This window comes from Pinus tabuliformis, chromosome 2_1, assembly GCF_031772625.1.
Source record: "Pinus tabuliformis cultivar Carrire ecotype Pingquan chromosome 2_1, CPIR1, whole genome shotgun sequence".
Classification (NCBI taxonomy): Eukaryota; Viridiplantae; Streptophyta; class Pinopsida; order Pinales; family Pinaceae; genus Pinus; species Pinus tabuliformis.
The window spans coordinates 618,216,323-618,223,545 of NC_142299.1; positions in this window are offsets into that span (position 1 = coordinate 618,216,323).

The window sequence follows — 7,223 nt, forward strand, 5'->3', positions numbered from 1 at the left end:
TTAGATCCCCCCTAGATTCCTCAAAGATTCTATCCTCTGGGTCCTCTGCGAATCAGTTTCTCAAATCAAGAAACTGACTATTCCATCGGGTTCATGTTTCCGAGAGGTGTAATATCAGTATAAAATTTGTCCAATTTGGACACTGCAAAAATTTCACCCCCCTGGAAATTTCGCTCAGTCATGGTTCCACCTGTATTAAAAAATTAACTTAAATTCTATGTGTCAGTTTCCATGCCCACTCTTGGTTCCTCCATGCTACCTGGGCGCATTGTGCAAATGAGGTTTATATAAATTATGCACGGATATTCCCACCTAGGTTGGTTTGGTGTAGTGGTAAAAAATAGGAGTTAGTTGAGGAGGGGTCGAGTGGTCAATCCTTGCCCCTGCCATTTTAACACATTATAGTTTTTCAAAAACAACATGTATATTTTTTTTGATAGCCACATTAATGGTTGATCGAGGTCAAGTCCACCTTGGGTGGCCCACCCCTTAACCTCCACGAGTTGTTTGACTTGGCATGAAACATGGTTGGTGTGAGAGCGCATTGTTTTATGCATTTAAGGTTTGTTGTTGGGTTGTTGGTACTTCATATGAGGCCACCCGGTGGGTCCCACGTGGCTGGGCGGGTTCAACTCCCGCTGGCCTCACCTTAATCGTTGTTTGGTATATGGTACGTATGGTGAGGTGTGGGGTGGTGGGGGTAGTGGCCCACCACCTCTTTTTATATATATATTTTTTTGTTTTTAATATATAACCATGTGAATTTGCAAATTCTTGAACATTGACCGAAGGAGTCAATTTAACGAGGTGACAATTTCGCCCAGAATCTATCCAAAGTTGGCTAGATTCCGTCCGCTGGAAAAAGTCCAAATTGTGCCTTCATTAATCCTGTCGAGTTAGCGAAAGTCAACCCAACTTTGACTGCCTCTATCTTCCTCATCCGGACTCGGATTGACGAAACGTTTGCACCACCACGATCATGACGAAAAGATATTTAAAATGAACCTAGTTTGATCATAATCTAAACACTTTGATTTTTTACCCTTTCTGAGTCCTCTGGGACTTCTGCCTATGTCTAGAGCCACTTGGATCATAATGTAAGCTGACATCGAACACAAAGGAAACTACTTAGTTAAAATACCCATGACATTGATGGATTTTGAGCATAACGTCACCTATCAATGATGTAAATAGGGCCAGGGTGCGACTCTAGATCTACTCTTAGAGAAATTTGTCGGAGTCGATGAGAATAGACCCACGAGCAAGAAGTCAATGGGGACCATCTTAACTAACATGAGTAAAGGACCAAGTAATTGATGTTATACTGAGAATAACTTGACAAATCAGGTATAGCCGACAGAAATGAGTCAACAGACATCACAAAGTGGCTGACAAAAGGTTGAATTCCCTTGAACAACAACATGACTTTATGTGACTTTGAATATGATGCTCAGAGAGAAAGCTATGAAAATGCTCAGAGAGAAAGTTATGAGGATTTTCCCAAGGTCTCATGTTTGAAATCGAATTCTAGACCCTGCAAAAACCTTAACTTCCTCAAATCATATCTCTGAAAATATAGCGAGACAAGATCTTAAATTCATACACAAGTTTCACCAATATTTCAGCTCAAATGAGTTTCAATTTAAGCTTCTGAAGCTTCGTAGAAAAAAAATTTACAGCGAAAATTCCACGAAGACCTATTTGAAGCAGAAAAACCCTAGAATCCAAAGCTCTGATACCAATTGTTATTCAACTAGCTCACAAAATAGAAGAAGAGATAGATCACTAACTTCAAAATAAGCCTCTTTGAGACTCTTTTACATTACACAAATCAACAATTCTTGGATGATACAAATGACAAAACCTCCTTTCTATATATAAGAGTCTAAGGGGTCACAATATAATCAGAGCCGACATAATAATAATAATGTAAGGGCACAACAATAACAATAGCGGGCTTCTATGGGGCACAATAATAACAATATGGGGGCAACAGGGGCACAACAATAACAATAAGGGGCTACAATGACAATAATAGTGGGGGAATACACTAGTATTATAGGAACCTAACATGTCCCTCTCCTTCAAAAAAAAATTGTCCTCAATGCTTGAGTAGTTCTGGATGCTTCTCATCCTCCCATGTGGAATCTTCAGCTGGTAATTTCTTTCGCTTGATAAGATACTCTAAAATTGATCAATTTTGTAGTTGTCGAGTTCTTGTTTATGTGACTACTTCAAGTTCCAATATGATTTTTCCTTCCTCGTCAAATTCTAGCAATATTGTTTGAACTGGAAGCTTGTCACCTATAACCTTCTTTAAGAATAAAACATGGAAAGTTGGGTGCACTCGGGAAGATGCAGGAAGCTCCAATTTGTATGCCCTAGCACCAATCTTTTGCAACACCTTGTACGTACCATAATACTTTGGTGATAATTTATTATCCTTCTTAGCTTGCTTGAGGGACATTTGTTTGTACGGTTGTAGTCGTAGAAATACCCAGTCAGCTACATCAAAACTTTTTTTGCTGTGATGTTGATATGCTCGTTTTTTCATTCAATTTTGCGCCAAAGTGGGGTTATCCTTTAAGAGTTGGAGAACTTGTTTTTGATGCTCGATGTGATCTCCCACTACTTGAATCTTATAATGATTGTCCAATACTTTTTGGAGATCTGTAGAAACAGATTATTTCACTTTTTGAACCTCTAGTGAACATAATTGTGCTACTACGTCCCATTGTTATTTATTTAGAAGATTTGTCATGCCATTAGAGTTCATTATCTTTCATGTTTTCTCTGCAATACCCCTTAATTCAACTTCCTTCCCTTCCAAAAAAAAAGTGATTGAAAATTAAAAGCTAGCGTACACAAAGATTGTAACCATTGGACTCCTAGTACAACATCAGCACCACCCATTGGAATGCAAAGCATTGGACTCTTCAATATATATTATCCCATGGATAGCTTGATATTATGGCACTTTCCAGATTTATTTATGGTTCCTCCATTTACAACCATCACTTGACATTCTAGTGCTGGATATAGGAAGAAACTCAATTCCTTGGCTACCTTACAATGAATAAACTTATGGGTACTACCGAAATCAATCAACACTATTACCTTTTTATTCTTAATATGTCCTATATCTTGAGAGTTTGAGGAGTGGTAATTCTTGTCAATGCATCACAAGATATGGTCAGATACATTTATTCTTTCTCCGAGCTTGGTTCCTGGTGTATATCCTCTTCTTTTGACATTTCTTCTTCCTTTTCTTCCTCCTCTTCCCAATCTATGTAAATTAATTTCTTCTCAGAGCACTTATGACCTTTAGTGTTTTTTGTATAACAACTGTAACATAGCCCTTTTTCTCTTTTTTCTTCCAATTTTTGTGATGTCAACCTTGTAGGTTGTGGAAGGCTAGGAGAAAGAACACTTCCATCTTTATAGTTGTGAGTAGTAGGATTCCTTGTTGCCATAATTTTTCTTTCAATTTTTTTTGCGAACCTAAATGCCTTCTCCAATGAATCAGGTTCCCAAAGATGAACCTCATGTTGGATGGTATTCTTTCTCTGAGCTTGGTTCCTGGTGTATATCCTCTTCTTTTGACGTTTCTTCTTTCTTTTCTTCCTCCTCTTCCCAATTTATTTAAATTAATTTCTTCTCAGAACACTTATGACCTTTAGTGTTTTTTCTATAACAATTGTAACAGAGCCCTTTTTCTCTTTTTTCTTCCAATTGTTGTGGTGTCAACCTTGTAGGTTGTTGAAGGCTAGGAGAAACAACACTTCCTTCTTTATAGTTGTGAGTGGTAGGATTCCTTGTTGCCATAATTTTTCTTTCAATTTTTTTTGCGAACCTGAATGCCTTCTCCAAAGAATCAGGTTCCCAAAGATGAACCTCATGTTGGATGTTATTCTTTAAAGTCCCTATGAAGACATCAATCATATGCTCCTCTGGAATATCATTTACTCTTATATTCAATTTTTGGAAGTCCTCAATGTGCTCCACCATTGATCTCTTTTGTTTGAGATTTATCAATTGGCTAAAGAAGGTGTTTCTCTATGTATCCTCATAATGTGCTATCATTTCCTCCATAAAAATTGACCAAGTGAAAAAATTTTACGAGAGAAAAGTGATCGATACCATACAAACTGATTGGGTTCCAAATATAAAGTTGCTATGTGTACCTTTTGACATGTGTTTTGCACATTATGGAGATCGAAATATTTCTCCACCTGTAGTATCCATGTTACGGGATCCTTGCCATAAAACTTCCTCATATCAATATTTGGAACATGGTGGGTCTTCAATCCAATGTTAGAGTCTATGAAATCATGATTAACATTTTTTTTTCTCATCATGAGTTTCCTCTACTACCTTTTCACCATTAGGAAGTCTTTCTTGTAGCAACTTTGTCAAACCTTCCATGTCTTTCTTCAAATTTTTCATGTTTTCTTTCAGTTTTTATTTTATACCATTGATCTTAGCTTCCATTCCATTCTTCAAACCATTCATCTTAGCTTTGATTCCATTCATCAAACCATCCATCTTAGCTTCAGTTACTTTTTAACAATGTAAACTTTGAAACGGGAACTGATACTATTACCCGTTTTGTAGAGGTGGCAAAAAAATGACCCGATTTTCAAAAGTGGTGATGCAGAATACACATGTTTTTTTTAGAACATGGTTTTTGGAACTTTAATTTTTTTCATGTGCATTAAGTTTTAGAATGGTAGTGAATGGTAGTGATTTTCATCCTGATTTTAAAAAGTGAGTATTCTGCATCACACCCTTTTTTTAAAAGACCTATTTTTTGACTTTAAATTTTCTAGTGTGTGAAATGTAAAAAATTATTTTCTAAATTTGATAGTTTTTGAAGTGGTCATTTTATTCATATTTTCTTGTTCTCTATCTTAATTTTTTTTTTTTTAGTGGGGTTTTTATTGTTTTGCGTTTTTAAATTAGAAAGTCGATAGTTTGAATTTTAGATAATCTACATATTTATACATCCTTAATTAATTTTTCAATCCACATGAAATAATTGTTTCTAAAAAACAACATTTTTTAACAATGGACATAAAAATAACCATTTTTAACATAAATATAACAAAAAAACTAAACGTTTTGATAATTTTTTGCTAGAATTAACATGTCAAAATCACAATTTTTATACAAAAATATTAACTAAAAATGGTCAAATAATAGTTTTTTTATGAATTTCATGTCAAAAAAATAATAATAACAACTTTTTTTTTCAAAAAATAATAATTACTTAAAAATCAATGCGAAAATCACAGTTGTGCTCTCAAATGATATAGTCATTAGACAATTCCTTTCTTAACCTCTTAGTTAATAAGACCATATAGCACTATGCCTTGAATCTTAGTTCAGGATAATGCAAATTTATAAACACAACTCTTGTATATACATTTATCCTTAAGCCCGTTGATTTTGCTAAAACAAGAACCTCACAACTGTGAAGTTGTAATGTGCAATTTGATCATTGACCAGTATATCAACAGGCATCATGCTATTAAAGCATGTCCTTTTAGCTCAATTCATATGAATGTATAAGAAAAATGACACACCATTATAAAAAATGAAAAAATCAAGAATAATACAATTCATCAAACACAAAAAACACATTTGACTCTCAAAACTATAACACAAAAGGATTTTTCTAAATGTCCCATTTCAAAACAAAATGAAAATGCACTGAATAAAGACTTGCCAATATACTAATTTTTCTGTTCTCTTTTTAGATCTAGCAATTTTTAAAACTGAACTTATTTTCATCTTATCTTAGAAAACATACAAATTCCTCGAGTAAATCTTGATGATGGTAAAACAGTGTTTCCACTTGAATACAAACAAATAAAATTAAATCAGTTCATAAATAACATAGCTAAAGAGGATTTGAAAAAAATAACATTTATATTCCTATTTTGTAAAAACAATTGAAAGTACCTCTTTGTGGACTTCATCCACGGATTTGCTCCCATTCCTATACATTCTTAATATATCCAAAAAGTTGTTGTATACTTGTGTATCATTTTCAAACCTTTTCTGAAAACAATAAACTAAAAATTTAAGTAAAACAGTTCCTAGTTTTGAATTTTCGAAATATGAATGTTCTGACGACGACTCTCATACCAGTTCACCAGTTTCGAAACAAAATCTGGTTATAATAAATTAGGTTTTAAATAGAACATAGCTTTCCAATATCAAAGAACTAATACATCATCATCTGCATTATATTTGTCTTATTAACATAATGGCTCATCTGCATTACCTTGATCTTACCAACGTAATCGATTGCTTGGTTAAAGTCAACTGGCTGTTTTTCTGAAGGAAATGTAATTTCATAACCTTCGGGCAGAAAGGTATTAAAACCCAAAATAAGGGAATGATGGACCGATAGCAGATTGCATTAATTTGTCTTCAGAAACGTAAATTCTGTAAACTTATCCTTACCATTCTCCCCAGACGCCATTGTTGTCTAGTTTTTTCTGTACAGTCAAATTATTGTTGGGTTTGAGGTTATAAGAAACATCTACAACAAGCGTTGTAGATACTTCCTCTTCGGTTCAAGGTTAGAGACGACTGTAACACTTGCGGTCAATCAAGCTTTCTCTCCGATCCTTAGCAGATCTTACCTACCCTATCTCCATAATATTTTTATTGGAAATTATATACAAATTGTTTGCGAGGATATACCCATTTTGCATCTACATAAATTCATTGCATTTGTCGAGTGTTAAACATTGCAGGTATATACTTTCGAAAACAAAACCAAAGGCGAATCATTTAAAAAAGGATGACTCAACGGCTACGACACTTTATTGTAGAAGGGTTTACAATATATGTAGCATACTAGATACTAGCAATTGTCCCAAAAGGTACAAAGAGAGGCCGATAGGATTATTAAATTAGAATTGTTGAATTTTTCTAAAATAGTTAATTGGTTTGTCGAAAACTTTATCAATTTCAAAGACCAGAAACCAAAATTAGTAATAAAACTTGCTTTCTTATTGTTTATATTCTCCTCCAAAACACATTAAAAAATACAACACAGCACAACGCATTGATACAATTGCAACATGGCACATTGATGGAGCGTTCCACCACCCAGTCCCATCTTAGCTTTCAATGAGACTGCCTGATACAACTTTACATTAGACTGCCAAAGAGAGAAAGAGAACCAATACGCTACCACAGTCCAGATA